Source organism: Astyanax mexicanus, chromosome 24, assembly GCF_023375975.1.
Source record: "Astyanax mexicanus isolate ESR-SI-001 chromosome 24, AstMex3_surface, whole genome shotgun sequence".
In the NCBI taxonomy this organism is placed as follows: domain Eukaryota; kingdom Metazoa; phylum Chordata; class Actinopteri; order Characiformes; family Acestrorhamphidae; genus Astyanax; species Astyanax mexicanus.
Genome location: NC_064431.1, coordinates 9,932,709 through 9,951,184, shown reverse-complemented (window position 1 = coordinate 9,951,184; position 18,476 = coordinate 9,932,709). Strand labels below are relative to the sequence as shown.

The 18,476-nt window shown below is 41.4% G+C and overlaps 1 non-coding gene across 1 annotated transcript; it reads left to right on the top strand.

Annotated features, from left to right (window-relative positions):
- The first annotated feature begins 4,048 nt into the window (after positions 1–4,048).
- On the top strand, positions 4,049–4,202 carry LOC125787591 (5.8S ribosomal RNA). Its single transcript, XR_007429441.1, has one exon. It is a non-coding gene; the product is annotated as a 5.8S ribosomal RNA (ribosomal RNA).
- The last annotated feature ends 14,274 nt before the right edge of the window (positions 4,203–18,476 follow it).

The window sequence follows — 18,476 nt, the reverse complement described above, 5'->3', positions numbered from 1 at the left end:
TGAATGCAGTTATTTGTTTACTTATTTACAAACCATTTAACCCCACCACAATGCAAATTCCCTTTATTAACTTAACAAAAAGTTTGTTTGAAATTGGCACCCTCTGGCGACAGAAACTCTAAATGCGCTCTACAGGATGATAGCAATTACACAAGTACAACACCAGGTGGCGACACAGCTATATGGCTAAGTGGCTCCCTCTGGTGGTCAAACAAATGAAATGCACCTTTCTGCACTGTATGCAGTTAACCAAATCAAACACCAGATGGCGATGTGGCAGTGTACCCCCCCTAGTGGTGAGGGGTAGTAAAACACCCTTTGAGTTTGAGTGTAAATAGTCAGGCTGTCCACCAGATGGTGGCAGAGGCCGACTGGTGGGAGTGGTCACGCCCACTGATGATGCCACGTTAAGGACCGCCCCTTGGGTCTGGGACCTGGTCAGCAGATTTGACTGACTCAGTCGACTGTGAATAGCAGAGGAGAAGGGCACGGCTGTCCGAAAGTTTAACACAGCAGCAACACACTTCACAAGATGAGCAAAGAGGATTTACATCCTGGCGTGGTTAGTTTAATCACGCACACAATAAACTTCCTGCCACTCAGGGTGGTGTTACGTAAAAGTTAGCTACTCTTTTACGCACGTGGAAGTGTCCAGTACTGCAGGATTTTACGGATTTCGCGCAAAAACCGGCAGTTTTAACTGGAGCGCGGAGTCGATGAGCCGGAGATCCGCGACTCAGGGCTGCGCGAAGGCCTTAGATCAACACTGGCAAAATATGTCTATTTTACCGGAAACAGTTCGAACTTTATGTAAGTACACACGTATATACACGTATATACACCCGGGTTTAAGGTTGCCCACACACGGCGGTGTGTCAACCAAGCTTATTTTACAAATAAGAGTAATGTTTTCAAGAGCGCTCGCATACCACACACATAACTGTACACGTTATACAGACAAACAGGGCACACACAGCGGGGGACTGGTCAGTCCTGAATTGTAAACAAAAACACGTGTAGAACATGTGCGTGTGTTTCTAACACGCTGGGTTTATGCAGTTAACTCCAACTAGGCCAGCTAGCCAGCAGCTAACGCATTTAATAATAACAACAAAATACACTTTATTCTGCAACTTACAGCGCTATTTTCTGGAACTGGTTATGAAATGTGTATATATTCTGGTCTCGCGGCGGAGAACCAATAAGAATATAATCCTGCCCCACGTTGGCGAGCCAATTATGTAGCGGCTCAGTGGTTTAATACCTGGTGCTAATTGAGATGTTGAAATATTTTTTTAATTGGGCGCCAGTTATTAAATTAATTTAATTAGATTAATTAATTAATTAATTAATTAATTAATTAATTAATCAAATTAATTAATAACACAAGACATCTCAGGGTGTGGTTTCTACAGGTGACAGAAATTTTCATAACCAAGTTATCCAGAAAAACACACTGAAATGACAGGTTTTGTAAAATAAAAGTATTTATTAAATCACACAGATATGAGTAAATAATTCATTAAAAAGTCATAAATGTAGCCATTAGCTATCAAATCATAGTGTAGAATGATAAATGAGAAATAAAAGAACAAACACGTTATAATGCTGATATGAAAGGAATAAAGATTAATATAACTATTAAGTGAGTATTTCTAAATAAGGGTCTAAGGCATTTTGAGTCTACGAAACCAATTCTTATTTCCAACCAAGCCACTCAAAATGAGTCATCTATACTAAAGACGCTCTATTAAAGACCCGACCAAACCATGACCAACAGACACCATCTGCCGAAAGATTAAACCCAGCTCTGCCTTACTCTGAGTTGTTGAAATGGGCCTTGGTGACGTCCGCCTGGGTTGGTCGTCTGCTGCTTCACCCCGAAAAAGGATCACGTGAGCCTGTCTGCAGGGTGGGTGGACTTCCTGTGTCAGCACGGAGCCCCAGTAGAACCCACAGGGAAATCCCTTCGCTCTCAGGTGGCTTGCTGGTGGCCTCCGGACCGCAGGTTTCTGGGTTGGATCTGGCGGATCTCCTTTTCAGCTGTACTTTAGCTAAACTTAGATGGAATAATGCTTGGCTTCGTAGATTGTAAAATAACCTTAGATATTTTAACTAGGATAGCTAATATTAATATACTTGAAGATTAAATGCACTAGTCTAAGAAAACTAACTTAAGATGACTAAACTAACGGTCTATCCTTTCTCCATCTCTGGCTCCCTAACCTCTCTCCTCTAACTGTTTTCCTCAACTCATCTTCTCCAACTCCTTCTCTTCAACTCCAAACTGAACTGGCAACTCTAAACTGTGTCTGCCCAGTTTACTATTAGACTCTGTGGCCTGTTTGGCCCTTGAGCTCCGATTGGCTCTGTGGCCCAAGTGTCTGTGTTTTGATTGGTCTAGGAGCAATTTCAAACTTTGGTGGGGATTCACAAAGGGCCATAAAACCCCCCCTCGCTCACATGGTCAGCATGCTTCAGAATTTTTCTAATAGATCAAACCAAAAGAAAACTCAATTAAACAGTGGATCAAAATACATTTTTCAGCATATCAGTTTGTGATGATAAATTCAGGAAACACAATCTAACAATTGAATCACAATAAATGTAATATATATATATTGCCCACAAACAGTTTTGTAATACTCAAGATAATCTTAGAAATACAATGATGGATGGTACTCTGTCAGAAAGAGATCAAGAGTCATGTTATTATTTAAACCCAATTAAATCACTTAAAAGATAATACATGGTTAAACCACTGATAACCAAATAAAGCTAAATTATCAAATGCTAATTAAACCTTGTTGATTCAGACTTGAATGTGTAGGAGAATTCAATCAGGACACATCCAAACACATATACCATATACCAGACACATATACCATTATCTAGTAAACATTCTATAAAACACCTTTTTTATATAGTCAATATATATGTATTTTAAGCAAAATCTTCTCAGTGAGAAATTCCTCCCCTTTGCTGAGTGTTTAGATAAGCGGTTGGCGTCGGAATTTACGATGGTGGGGGAGTAAAGATCTTTCTGCACCCCACAGAATTTGAGCCTGCAATGTTGAAAATGGAATCCCAAGCTTAGACCATTTCTGTCAACTTATTTCTTAGTGCTTTGCAGAAATAACTAGGCACAAACCCCTAAATTGGTACAACATTTGGTGAATTAACAATTTCCAAGGCATTAATTAAGTTTTGACACTCTCTTAAGTCCGCAGTCCCGTCCTAGTGATGCAAATGTTGCAAATGTGTTGCAAATGTTCCAAATGTTTACATTAACTCCGAGGTTTATGACTTGGAGGAATGTAAACAGAATTTTACCCTAAACTCGCATTTAGGGCTCTCGGGCGAGGTTGAGTGAAGAAATAGTCAGTAAATGTCATTTTGAAATTTAAGGTTGTTTGAAAAAAAAGATTACTCCAAGGTTTTTTTAGAGTGTTCTGGGTTCGAAGTTTCCTTATAGGCCGTAAAGTGGGGGTAGTGTGTGTTTGTGTCCAAGCAATGAAGAAATCCTCTGGTTAATCCACTACAGTGGCGTCTGTGTGTGTGTGTGTGCCAGCTTTTAGCGTGCCTGTGGGGGCGGGGTATGGTAATCCGGGGCCAGCGGGGCATTATGGGGGTATGTTTTGGGTGGGTTAAGGGGACCTACCATCTTTGTGTTGGATAGCTGGGTTGGTGGCCTCAGGGCTGTTTGAGCTGTGGTTGCAGTTGGGTTTCGCTCTCCTAGCCTTGTTAAAGGCTATAAGTGAGTGGCAAGCCTGTTAATAAAGAGCTGTTGAGTACTTGCAATGAGTCTCACGAGTCCTCCTTCCTCTTCCACGCCACAATGTTTTACGGCCAAAGGGAGACGGGTACCTGGCCCCCGAGTCTGTCTCCGGGTTCTCCCGGAGGCGGCTCGGCGGCGCGGTTTGATGACCCCGAGTTCGCTTCGGCGTTCCGGGGCGCCCGTACCCGCGGCTGCAGTAAAACATTATGTCAACCATCACTTTGTCCGTGGGTTACATGGCTTTGAAACACAAAAACCATAAAAGAGTACAACTCTTAGCGGTTTATCACTTGGCTTGTGCGTCGATGAAGAAAGCAGCCAGCTGCGAGAACTAAAGTGAATTGCAGGACACATTGATCATCGACACTTTGAACACACATTGCGGCCCCGGGTCAATCCCGAGGCCACGCCTGTCTGAGGGTCGCTATTCCAATCTATCTGACCTTTTCATTCGTCACCCTCTTCCCTCCGGGGAAGAGTAAGAGAAGGGCGAGGGGACTGCGGCTGGAGGTTCGCAGGTGCCCACCCCGTGGCGCCTTCGTCCTCCTAAAAGCAGATTCGGTCAGGTTTCCGTCTCGTTCGGGATTAGATAAAAGCCGCTCGACGTTCTGATCACGGGGGGAAACTTTGTTCGCCCTCTCGCCTTCGTCTCCGTTGCCCAGCGATAGGTCTCAGAGGCTGTTCTGGCGAGGGAGCGGTGGTGGGGGTCCGTGGAGAGATGCCCTGGCGATGACAGCCCTTCGAGCACGACCTCAGATCAGACGGGACGACCCGCTGAATTTAAGCATATTACACGGCGCAATGAAGGTAAAGACCGACGCACGCCGCCGAGGTGGGATCCCCCCACGGGTCGCGGGGGCACACCACCGGCACGTCTCTCCCGCTCCGTTGGGGAGGTGGAGCTAGAGCGTACGCGATGGTACCCGAAAGATGGTGAACTATGTCTGGGCAGGGGAAGCCAGGGGAAACTCTGGTGGAGGCCCGCAGCGGTCCTGACGTGCAAGGTAGGACGGGGTACGGGCGGGCCACGGAGCAGCGGACACGACTCTGAAAGGGACGTTTGGGTGCTAACCCGGATTGTATCCAAAAAACAACGGCTGCCCAAATCACAGCAGAATTCAATGTGCAACTCAACTCTCCTGTTTACACCAGAACTGTCCGTCAGTAGAATTAATTATTGTGGTCTAAAACTAGGATTTTCGGTTTCATTGTCCAACCCCTGTACATGCACACACTATGGACTATGTATCCATATAACAAAACAGTTATCGTGACAGGCCTACTTGCAATAAACAACACCATTGAACAAAAGCAAATTCTTGGATATGAAAGGATCCTTTTTATCTATGGAGGTGTCTATAGAACAGAGAAAGGGTGTTCAGCTTTCAACAGAGGGCCAGAACACCAGTCCCATATGGCTCACGCTCAGGCAGGGCAAGCAAACAGCTTTACTACCAGAACTGCAGAAAGGAGAGAAGGTGGCTCCTTCCACTCTTTACCACCTTCTAGAGGAAAAGCTGCTGGATCCCATTCACTCCAAACAGTGGGGTCTGGTCAATGAGAGAGAAAAGGGTTAAAGGCATTTCAAGCTGCAAGAAAGGTTGTCAGTTCAGGAGTCTGGTCTGTGGCTGTCAGCTTTAGGGGTGCTGGATGCATCTCCAGATGATCTAGTGCGGTTCTCAGCTCAGCTGGAAATCAAGTGTCCCTACAGAGTGCGAGACATGACAATTGAAGAGGCTGTCAAAACCAAAGGTTTAATATTCAGAAGGACGGTGGAATCTGGCAGCTTCAACAAAACCATGCATACTGGCACCAAGTGCAAAAGCAGTTGCATCTAATACAGGGGGACGTGTTACTTTGTAGTATAGACAACAAAAGACACTGTAATAACTGAAGTACAATGCATTATTTAGGCCATTATGCTTCCAGAAGAATGTCAGAAGAAGCCATTTGCTTTTAAGAAGAAAGTCTTGTAAAATTGTAAATATCACAATCAGTTCAGTTGATCACCCTAGGGATTGATTCACTTTGTTCTCTACAAAAAAAAGCCTTACGTTTTTAAGCAGTTCTGTTGTCATTTTGTAGATAAATGTAGAGTTCTGTGTCTAAGCAGCATTTGTCTATGGGGAAAATTAAAAAATTATCACATTCTATGTTAAATAAATATGTTTATGACCCTACACGTTTTATTCTGTGTACAAATTATTACCTGAACATCACTGGATTCACTGAATTCTGAGTTTTTTTAAGAGTTTTAATAAGAATAATGCTATTTGTAAGTTATATGCTACAGCGCATTGACCTGACATCACAGCACAGCGGCTCAGAAAAAATAACACCAGTAAACTCGTATCACGTCTTAAATGATTATCCTTCTTCACAGATGAACATAAAACTGTTACAATAAATTAAAACCACTTTCAGTCTGGTCGTGTTGAGCAGTATATCCTGTGTTAGAGCTGGGCTTTGACGTCAGTTTAGTGCGTTGTAGCATTTAGCTTACAGATAGCATTTTTTTTATTACGACTCTTAAACAATCTCACAATTCAGAAAATCCAGTGATATTTAGGTGGAAAATGCACACAGAATAAAATGTTTAAGGTTCTTAACACTTTTTAACATTTCTTTACCATTTATTTAAATGTAATATTTCTTTAGATAAGTTTCTAACAAGCCCATTTAGAAATTCAGCTTAGACACAGAACTACAAGGACTACAGAATGACACACAACTGCAGTGGTCTATTGGTTAATATTTTAATAGGCTGGGTGCTAAAGGGCACGCCTCTCTCCTCCTCCTTTGACTTGGAGCTCAAAGGCACACCTTTCTCCAGAATAATATGAAGACTAGATATGTTGTTTGTAATTAAAATAGTGATGTGCTATCTTTAATGCATGCAACATTTGAATCTGTAGTTTAATCAAATTAAATACTATATTTTTTCTGCCTTTTAGGTGAACTAAAAAGGAAAACTGAGGATTATGCAATCCAGTCTGTGAAGTTGATGACCAGTGTTGGGCACATTACTTTGAAAAAGTAATTAGTTATAGTTACTAGTTACTTCTCCAAAAAAGTAACCGAGTTACTAACAGAGTTACTTCACTATAAAAGTAACTAGTTACCAGTAAAAGTAACTATTGCGTTGCTTGCCCCTTAAAAAATAAACAAAAGAAAATAAATTATGTAATTACTATTATTATTAGAAAAATAAGAAACAAAAACTCCACATGACCAAAGAAAATTACTAAGACTTGTAATACTGGAAAAAAACGGAAAAACCAAATACGCGTCTGGGGATAAAAATTAAACAAACCAAACCACACTCAAAGGAAAAATGTATATATAAACAAAACAAAAAAATGGACAAAAACAACAATCCGTTAAAAAACTCATTTAAAACAATCACAGGCTTTCTGCGCAGTATAATGAAAGTTTCAGTTTCAAATCATGAAAACAGCTCACCAAAAACTCAACCTATCCTTAATATTTGACAATATTTGATTAACTTACAGGTCCTTACTTATTTTTATTTAACTGAACTGAGTTTTATTTATAGGCTCGCGCTGAATTCAGCTCCGCGCTGCGAAAGAGAGAGAGAGAGAGAGGGAGAGAGAGAGAGAGGGAGAGGCGCAGCACATTTTGTCTGATTTCTCTTGATAAAGTATCAGTTGTAGGCTTTAGTGAATTTAATAACATGAATTTTATTATACTTGACCGACCTTATTAAATAAAACATTTTTTTTTTTAGAAGAGACATGTTATTCTGCGCCAAGCACCACTTTGCATGCCTGCAACATTTCAGAGCGCTGGACGAGATTGTAATTAATGAATTAATATATTTAATATGTTAAAAATTGCCCTGGTGATAAGAAACGAATGCTACCATATAGCTTTATATTTCTGTGTATTTCAAATGTTTTAAGTTTTATATAATTGACGGAGAGAACCAGATGCTGACAATGTGCTTTATTTTTATAAAAGTGAAATTAACATCATGTACTCGTCACGTCTGACGTCAGCCTTGACGGGTGAGAGCACGCTGGCATCCCTCTGTTTGACTGCCGCTTCTCCCCGCGTCTCTTGTCTTTGCCTGTTTTTTTTTTTTTTTTTTTTTCTGTTTCTGTTTCACCCTGAGCTCTCGGCTCTAGTGAGCGGCTGAGCGCGACTGTTTCACCCCGGACTCTCGGATCTACTCGCCGGCCCAGTGAGCAACTGAGCGCGGCTGTTTCACCCCGGACTCTCGGCTCTACACGCCGGCCCAGTGAGCGACTGAGCGCGGCTGTTTCACCCCAGACTCTCGGATCTACACGCCGGCCCAGTGAGCGACGGAGCGCGGCTGTTTCACCCTGGACTCTCGGATCTACTCGCCGGCCCAGTGAGTGACTGAGTGCGGCTGTTTCACCCCGGACTCTCGGCTCTACATGCCGGCCCAGTGAGTGACTGAGCTCGGCTGTTTCACCCCGGACTCTCGGATCTACTCGCCGGCCCAGTGAGTGACTGAGCGCGGCTGTTTCACCCCGGACTCTCGGCTCTACATGCCGGCCCAGTGAGCGACTGAGCGCGGCTGTTTCACCCCGGACTCTCGGATCTACTCGCCGGCCCAGTGAGTGACTGAGCGCGGCTGTTTCACCCCGGACTCTCGGCTCTACACGCCGGCCCAGTGAGCGACTGAGCGCGGCTGTTACTACACGCCGGCCCAGTGAGCGACTGAGCGCGGCTGTTTCATTCCGGACTCTCGGCTCTACACGCTGGCCCAGTGAGCGACTGAGCGCGGCTGTTTCACACCGGACTCTCGGCTCTACACGCCGGCCCAGTGAGCGACTGAGCGCGGCTGTTTTACCCTGGAATCTCGACCCTACACGCCGGCCCAATGAGCGACTGAGAGCGGCTGTTTTACCCCTGACTCTCGGCTCTGCGCGCCGGCCCATCACCCGGACTCTAGGCTCTACACGCCGGCCCAGTGAGCGACCGAGCGCGGCTGTCTTCACCTCGGACATTGCGCTGACCCAGTGTGTGACTGAGAGCGGCTGTTTTACCCCGGACTCTCGGCTCTTCACGTCGGCTCAGTGAAGCTACTGAGCGCGGCTGTTCTTACCCCGGTCTCACGCCCAGTCAGTAAGTGACCGTTCACTACATACCCAGCAATGTTGCCTTTATTTATGTGGGCTCTGCTATCTTGGGCTCCAGCTCTCCCTGGCCCTCTTTTCACTCAATGTTTCACTGAGACTTGCTATAGTCTGCAGTCCTTTTCCTATTCTCCCACTGATTTACGTAAATTTAATAACTCCTACCACTTATCAAAAGCTGTTTCTGTGACTGCCTGTAAAGCTGGCATACTACCTCACCGTCGATATGTCCATCGGGGCTCGAGACGGCATCGTAACAGAACTCTCCACTATTCTGCTGGGACTAACATTTGCTCATTCTGGACTACCTCTCGCCCAGTACAACAAGCTGTGTCTTGTGCTGCTAACCCGTTTAACTTAAGCACTTTACCTTCTGCTAACAATGGTACTGTTGTTGCACTGCTTAATGTTCGCTCCCTTTCTAACAAAGCACCTGTGCTCCAGGAGTCTATATTAGACAACTCTATCGATATACTTTTCATAACCGAAACCTGGCAACAAACTGGTGATTATTATTCTCTGAATCAGGCTACCCCCCCTAACTATAAGTACATCTGTAAACCTCGTTCCTCTGGTAGAGGCGGTGGTCTTGCAGTTATTTTTAACAACAAGATCACTGTTACTGAAGTAAGCATTACATCTGCTAATTCTTTTGAATGTCTCACTATTAAATTACCTGGCTCTGTCACTGCAATACTAGTCTATCGTCCACCCAAACCTAATCCATTATTCCTGCCCGAGCTGTCTGAACTGCTCACTCTTGCTGGCACAATTTCTGCCCGCTTGTTGCTGGTCGGTGACTTTAATATCCATGTTTCAACCCATGACTGCAAAGCTGCTTCTGATTTTCTGTCTGTCCTCGAGTGCTTCTCTTTTACACAACATGTACACTTTCCCACACATGACAAAGGTCTGTACCTCCTCGCTGCCTGTTCTCAACCCTCACTCTCTATTGTTTCCACTTTCTGATCATAAACTTATCCTGTTTACTGTCCCTTTGATCATCCCCCGCCGCTCCACCAAAAAATGTATCTCTTTCCGTAAGACTCAGTCTATTGATCCTTCTTTTCTTAATCAATCTATTTCTTCCATCTTTCCTGTTACCTCTGCCCCTCTCCTGAATCACATGCACTGCTGCTAAATTCTGCCCTTAATGAATCCCTGAATACACTAGCCCCCCTGAAAACGAAAATGGTGACCTTTCTACCTACTCCCCCTGGTATACTGCAGATCTACGTAGCATGAAACAGGTTGGTTGTCAGCTAGAACGTCTCTACAAAAAAACAAAACTTACTGTTCACGCGAATGTATATAAGCAACATCTGTCTGCATATAGAGATGCTGTTAGTGTTGCTAAGACAACCTACTTTTCTGACCTCATTAACAGTCAGCATAGAAGAATCTCTCGGCACCTTTTCTTAACAGTTGATAAGCTATTTAAAAGTCCAGACAGCACTCTTGTACCCTCTCCAGCCCTCTGTAACACTTTCCTACACTTCTTTGACTCCAAAATAGCAAATATTCATAGATCCCTGATCTCTGCTTCTTCTGGACCCCCCTCTCACTCCTCTCATACTACCAACCTCTCTCATTTTAACATTTCTTCCGCCTCTCTTGCTGCCTTTAACAGTATTGACTCTTCCTTTATCACTAACATTATAATGTCTTCTAAGACCACAACCTGTGCTCTAGATCCACTCCCCACCAACTTAACTAAAGCCTGCTTACCTGCCTTGCTCCCCCACCTCACTGTTCTCATCAATCAATCACTTCTCCTTGGCCAGGTTCCATCTGCTTACAAAATGGCTGCAGTCACTCCTATACTAAAGAAACCTGGTCTCGACCCTTCTGACCTCAACAACTATCGCCCTATTTCCAATCTCCCCTTCCTGTCTAAACTCCTTGAAAGAACTGTGGCCTGCCAATTGCAAAATTATCTTGAATCACAAAACTTATTTGAACCCTTTCAATCTGGTTTCCGACCCTTCCACAGTACCGAAACGGCATTGGTCAAGGTTATTAACGATTTACTGGTAGCTGCTGATGCTGGTGCTCTCAACATTATTTTGCTACTAGATTTAAGTGCTGCATTTGACACAATTAACCACTCTATCCTTCTATCTCGACTCTGTGAACTTGGCATTGTTGGCACTGCCCTGGACTGGTTCTCATCTTACCAAACTGACAGAAAACAATTTATTTCATTGGCTGGCTATTCCTCCTATACCTCTGTGATTAAACACGGAGTACCACAAGGATCAGTCCTTGGACCTCTCCTCTTCATCATCTATATTCTTCCTCTTGGGCCTCTGTTGCGTCACTTTAACCTAGACTTCCACTGTTATGCGGACGACACCCAAATTTATCTTAGCACTAGTTCTATCAATAACCCATCCACTACTCATTTAGAAAGCTGTCTCTCTGCGATCCAGAACTGGATGAAGGATAATTTTCTCATGCTAAACAGTAATAAGACCGAGCTCATCCTAATCAGCACTAAGGCAGTCCTCAATCAAACTCCTACTCTCTCTCTCAACTTTGGTGGTACAGTAATTTCTCCCTCTACCCAAGTGCGAAATTTGGGCGTTCTTCTAGATTCCACTCTCTCTTTTACAACTCACATCAACTCTGTGGTGAAAACTGCATTCTTTCATCTGCACAGAATAGCTAAAATTCGACGATCCCTTACTCAGTCCACTGCTGAAATCCTCCTTCATGCTTTCATTTCCAGCAGACTAGATTACTGTAACTCCTTGCTCGCTGGCATTAGTTCTTCCTCTATCCATAAACTCCAGATGGTACAAAACGCAGCTGCCCGTTTACTCACTCACACTCGCACCCATGAACACATTACACCTGTTCTCCAAAATTTTCACTGGCTCCCTGTTAAATACAGGATTCAATTCAAGATTCTCTTACTTTCCTATAAGGCATTAAATAATCTTGCACCTCCCTATCTGTCAAACCTCCTTCTTCCTTACAGACCATCTCGAACCCTTAGGTCTGCTACTGCTGGACTTCTTAAAGTCCCAGCCTCTAAACTCTGTGGCTTTGGTGATCGGGCTTTTTCCAGACTTGCTCCTCAACTATGGAATTCTCTCCCATCTGCGGTCAAACAATCCTCCTCTCTTTCCTTGTTCAAATCTACACTCAAGACCCACCTCTTTTCTCTTGCCTACGGCCTTCCCTCTGTTAAATGTACTATACCACTTATCCCTGCTGTCTGTTCTCATACTATGTTGATTGTCTGTCACCACTTGTTGTGTAATGTTTCTATTTGTTTTCACAAATGACTGTAAGCGCCTTTTTAGAAAAGCGCTATATAAAAATAAAGTATTATTATTATTATTATTATTAATAATAGCGAAGTTAAATAAAATAAATGTATGTTTAGTCAAAGTTCTTTTCTCTTTTAATTTTCCATTTCAAAAACTCCAGCATTTGAGTGAGAATAAGCATCTGTTGAAATTCTTAAACAGCAGAATGCCTGTCTGCTATATTAAGCTACACTTATTTAGTCTGTGTACTAAACATAAATATAAATCCTTATAACTGACAGAAATAAATACTAATAATTACTTTTATAATAATAATAATAATAATAATAATAATAATTTATAGTTAATGTGCAGATTTTTAAGTATATTTTATTTTTATATTTGATTGCTGAAGGCTTTGGGTGAGGTTTATTTTTCTGTGATGGTATGGGGTATTTTGGGGCGCAGGGTGATCAATCTCGCAAAGCTTTTTATCCACCGCCAAGATAGAAACACGCCAGAAATTTACCTGAACACACATAATTTCCAGACCACCACGTCCATCGGCGTTAATATATTCCAAAAGTCCAACGCTATTTTTAGGGACTCGTGCGCAAGGCGTAAAAATAGACTGTTGACACGATGGCAATGTGCCACGCTACACGCCTTGCGCGGGTGTACGATAGGGCCCTTTATCTGTATGCGCAAAGTTAAAAAAAAAGTTAATTCAGCTGCTAAAGTAAGGTGCAGTAATGGGGTGTCGGAAATAGTAACGGCGTTATAGTTACAGTCAGAGTAATTAGTTAGATTAGATTCTTACTGAAAAAAGTAACATTTCAACGCCGTTACTCCCAATACTGTTGATGACTGCAAATAGTTTATGATGCTGGCAAAACTAAGTGGAAAACCAGGAATAGAATATGAACCTTTCCACAGGGCTTTATTTGCACCTCCAGCACCAGCTGAATAAATGAGAATCCATTTTATTCCATGAAAGACAAGGGACTGTTTGGAAATGCATTCTGTGTCTTCAAGTAAAGGAATGTGTCTAGTATATCTATTATTCTATGAAGGTTATGGATATTCCTAAAGATATGTACATTTTGTCTGTGTACACTGGAAAAAAGGAAGTTTAGTGCTGCTTTGGTCAAACCAGAGTAAGTTTTGATAAGGTGACTGGCAATTATCTTTGCAAAGGCATTAAAAAAGCATGGTTGCCTCCACATCTATTTATCAATTGGTTGGTTGTATCTAGAGCATGGAAGTCTATTAAAAGAGGAAGGACAAAGTGGCAGTGATAAATCCAGTCTAAAAGATGGTGTGAAATGTGTAGATGACCAAGTTGACTTCAGAGTGGAACTCAGAAGTATTTGTACGATTAGAGAATCCACGCTGTTGAGGTCAGCGGCAAAACAAAACCCAACAGCATCTCTCTCTCTTTCTCTCTCTCTCTCTCTCTCTCTCTCTCTCTACTGCTCCACGCTTCCCTCCGGGTTCGCTCTTTTGTGTGTGTGTGTTAGGGTGTTAGTGTTATGCCCAGTTTATACTTCTGCGTCGAACCTATGCCGTAGCCTACGCAGAGTGTGCTACGCAGTGGAGCAAGTTTATACTTCAGCTTGCACGTATTAGCGGCTCTGCAGTTTAAACTGCAAACGTGTGAATGTGTGAAAGGGGACGTGAGGCCAGGCGGACCAATAACAGCTGCGGCTGTTTCCAAAGAGGTGTGTGTCAAGTTACGGCATAGGGTATGCAGCAATGCGTAGGCTACTGCGTAGGTTTGATGCCAAAGTATAAATTGGGCTTAATGTGTGTGTGTTAGGGTGTGTGTTAGTGTGTATGTGTGTTTGTTAGGGTGTGTGTGATAGGTTTACAAGAGGTGTGGTAGTGCTGTCTGCTCACTCTCCGCTTCCCTCCCAGTTACACAACTACCTTAGTTTATTTATCTTTCTGTTTAGTTTTGGGAGTCTCTTGTTGTCTCTCTCCCCGTGCACATAAGTAGGCCCAAAAGTAGTTTATTTGTTAGAAGGATAAAATGACAAATTTGAAATCAAACATGAATTATACATGTATAAACCCCATTGTTCTTTCTAAAGAAAACAAAAAGCAGAAAGAGATGCATGTAGAGTGTAGAGACTGTACGGGGGCTTGTGAGGGACAGAGATTCTCTGTGATATTATTTCCTCTGGAGCAGTAAGTATGTAATTCATTCATTATGCCAGTATTCCTTCACAATCTTTTATTCTAAAATAATATCTTTATAAAAGTTACAATATAATATGGGTCATATTCCATTTGGAGTGGGAAACCATGCCACAAAGGTTGGAGGGCTAAAAAAAAAAGTCAAAACTATTAGGGACAATTCCAGTCAGTACATACATTTTTACAGTTACCTAAGATTAAAATCACATTTTCCTTATGATTTAATTTTCCTTTTTTCAAAAAAAATTTCAAAGGTGCTTTACATATGTAAAATAGCTCGTCACATAAACCAAAGTTTAACTTTTGAGATTTCATAAAACCGATCCAGATTTACTATATGCATGATTAACATCATACTACATTAAAAAAATATGTATTTTATTTTTTAAATATTTTTGTCACAAAGATTTTGGTCACTGTTGTTATCAGGACTCTTATATTATATTTTATCATATATATTGTTAGCTTTGTTAAACTGCTTCCCAGGGTCACAGGTGATGAAAGAATAAGCATCTTAAGGCATGAAAAGGTCCATACATGCTTATTTTATTTGATTAATTTGACGATAATTATCTTTATCAGGTAGCACATAACTTCTGTGTGTCCCTGGTGTTATGTGCTTTAATTGTTAAAAAAAATATTTTCTATCAAATATATTGCCATATGTCTTTTATTGAATTGATTTTAAGTAGGTACACATGGTCTCTTGACTGCCAACGAGGCAGGCTTTTTAAATTATCAGGAAAAGACTGCAGATGGGTAACCCAGGTCCAGAAGGTAAAAATCCAACCCAGGGTTTTGTATCTGCAGCAGAGCTGCCAAGGCAGTTGGTACAAAACCCTGGGTTGGATTTTTACTTTCTGGACCTGGGTTACCCACCTCTAGGAAAAAACGCAAGAGTGGCACTATGCTAAAACTCGCACCTGCTGTTTTTGCACATTTTTTTTTTTGTTTATTCAAAGTTTTTTTATTTGCCCAGCACTGTTAAAAAGCTTTACCTCAAGAGTAAATGTTCTTTTTTTTTCATTAAAATGATTAAAAAGTTATTTGTCTCAGTTTCATTATTGACCCAATCAAGTTGGACAGCAAGCAAACTCTACAGACAGGTGATACATTTTGAATCATAAAACTTTTTATTTAATTTCTTCTTCTTCTGCAATTATCAAACACAATTCTGATTGTGTTCACATAAACATAATATCATCTTTTGCAGTGTAAAAAAAAAACAAATCAATAATTTTGAGATTATATATGTCAGCTCACCCCCAAATTTGACATATTACAGTAACTGCTAAATTAAATGAATAGGTTAACATGTGGTAAAGAACGTTTGTATTTTAATTGTGTGAAAATGACACCAATACATCCATAAAAAATAGTTTTGTGATATATTGAATGTCGCTGAATCGCAGTTTTGAGATATCACTGTTATCATTCATTTACAACAGCTGAAAGGTGCTGGACAATCTTAAAAATGGTCCTTGAAAAGTGCTTGAAAAGGTGTGTGAACCCTGAATCATTCATTCATATATCAGTAGTTAAATATTCATGTTTATTGGACAAAAATAATGATAATAATGATAATTTAAATATTTTTTAAATAATATAGAAAGATGCCTTTAAGTATAAAGAAAGCGCGCTTTATTTTTGTTATTTTCAGTGCTTGTGTATAAACATACTTTGGCAACATGTTAAGTTAAATGGAATTCCTTTATCACATTCGGCCACCTTGTAATTTCAATTAAAACTGATGACAAAATAAATTCTTCAAGATGGGGTAACAAATTGACCAAAACGTTGCATTGTATGTTAAAATATATTAACATCTATTTACAATTGATATTGAAATAAGTGGAGTTGTCAATAAACATTTTAAAGTTGTTTGTTTCTGGGACAAATTAAATTGATTTTTTTTAATGATCCACTCGAATTCCCACTCCAAATGGAGAATGACACATATGTTGTAAAATTTAAGAACTTATCTCACATTTAAGATTCAATAACATGCCAGTCATTTTATAATACTCTTTTCACTGCATCAGCTGTACATGTAACAGAATCAACATTTCTTTGTTAAAAAAGAAACTCCTTGTTGTCAGGATTTTTTCACAATCGTTACAGAATGTTAATGTTTATATTAATATTATTAATTATTTGATTTCTGGCATTAAAATACATTCTTTTCTTTTTTTGAGAGTTTATATATTGATATTTGTAATATATTATATTGTGTATATTAAGAGTTATTCACCAAAAAACAGCACCCTTTACATGCAGCCACAGCTCCTCCCAGTGGCCAGCAATCCCCAACACAAAAGAGCTATCATCTTCGGAGTTTTAGGCTGCGTCCAGAAACTTTTGCTACTCCTCCACTCCTACTCCTCCTTTCCTACTCCTCTCCTACCCGGAAGAAGGTGGAGGAATCGAGGAGAGGAGAGGAGGAGGAGGAATGGAGGGAAGGAGTTGTAATTGAGAAAATGGGACAGCTGATCCCTTTTAGATAAGATGTTGACTACCGATGAACTGAGCCAATCACAATGCTCACTTTCAGCACATGCCGGATACTGCCCAGCCAATCACAGCTTCTGGATAAAGCTCCACATACAAAAATAAAAACGAGAGATCAATAAACACAATTCCAAATTCTAGAGTTATCATGTTACAAATATGGGATCATTAATATAGTTTTACTGAGCATACAGCTTATCTAAACAAAAAATTATATTAGCGCTTTACTGGCTGTATAATTAGATAAGGAACCTAGTTAATTAATATGTTTATGACGTATATTTGGGCGTTGCCTGCTCCATTTTTGCGTGGTCTGTGGGCGTGGATGCAGTGATGTCATTGGAAAATCCTTAAAAGTCTTCCGGAGTAGGATGCACTGATGTACCCTCCGTTGGAAGCCTACTACAGGTGAATTTTAAGCGGCTTCTTTCGTCTCCTACGGTATTCGGACAGGCAGCAAGATGGGGAAATGGGAGAGCTGATCCCTTTTAGGGCGTTTTCACACCAGCACTGTTTGGTCCGGTTAAAACGAACTCTGGTCCGTTTGTAACTTTAGTGCGGTTCGATTGAGCAGGTGTGAAACCAGTAATCGCACTCGGGTGCGGATCAAAAGAACCGGACCGAGACCAGCTAGAGGAGGTGGTCTCGGTCCGGTACCAAACGAACTCTGGAGCGGTTCGCTTTGGTGAGAACGTGATCCGGTCTCGATCCGACCCAGCTATTAAATATAGTCCATTTATTTGAGCTAAACGGCTAATAAGACGCAGTCTAAACTGATATATTAGCCAGATAACGCTAATTACCACAGCTAAGAACAAACGCTGTGTCCATGCGCGCGCCGTCTGCGCTGCATTCACAGCTCACAGCCGCGTGACTCTGTTTACTATGTTTACATCTGCGCTGCACATATAAACGCTATGTTTAAAAGCGCAACGTTTCAGCGTTCAGTGTAAAAACATGTGCGCTGGAACACAGAATCTTCTCGCTATATTTACTTTTTTTGTATATGTATATTTACTTCCATGCCAGACCACTCTCTGACCAATCACAGGACACAGCCTCCTTGCGTGTTTATTGGTGCGCATTTTGGTGCGTTTACATTTATGCCTGTGTGAAACCAGACTAAACAGAGGGAGAAAACGCTCCAAGTTAACAAACTCATCAACTGATTCAGACCAGAGAAACGAACTACAGGTGTGAAAATGCCTTTAGATAGGATGTTGACTACCCATGAACTGAGCCAATCACAACGCTCACTTTCAGCACATGCCGGATACTGCTCAGCCAATCACAGCTTCTGGATAGAGCTCTGCATACAAAAATAAAAACGAGAGATCAAACACAATTCCAAATATTAGGCATCAAGTTTCAAAGTACAGCCTGATTAGCCATTGAAGAAGGCTGCATATGTAAATATTCAATTATTTTAATAGTAAAATATGATTTCATTGAATGTAATAAACATAACTATCACACAGCTAAATATTCAGATATTCCATTAAAATCCTGTTTACTCCCAGGCATTTTGGCCACATTTCTCTGGCCAGTATATATCTGGCCGACTTCTCCGTCACACCTGGTTCAACAGCTAAAAATCATGAAGTTATC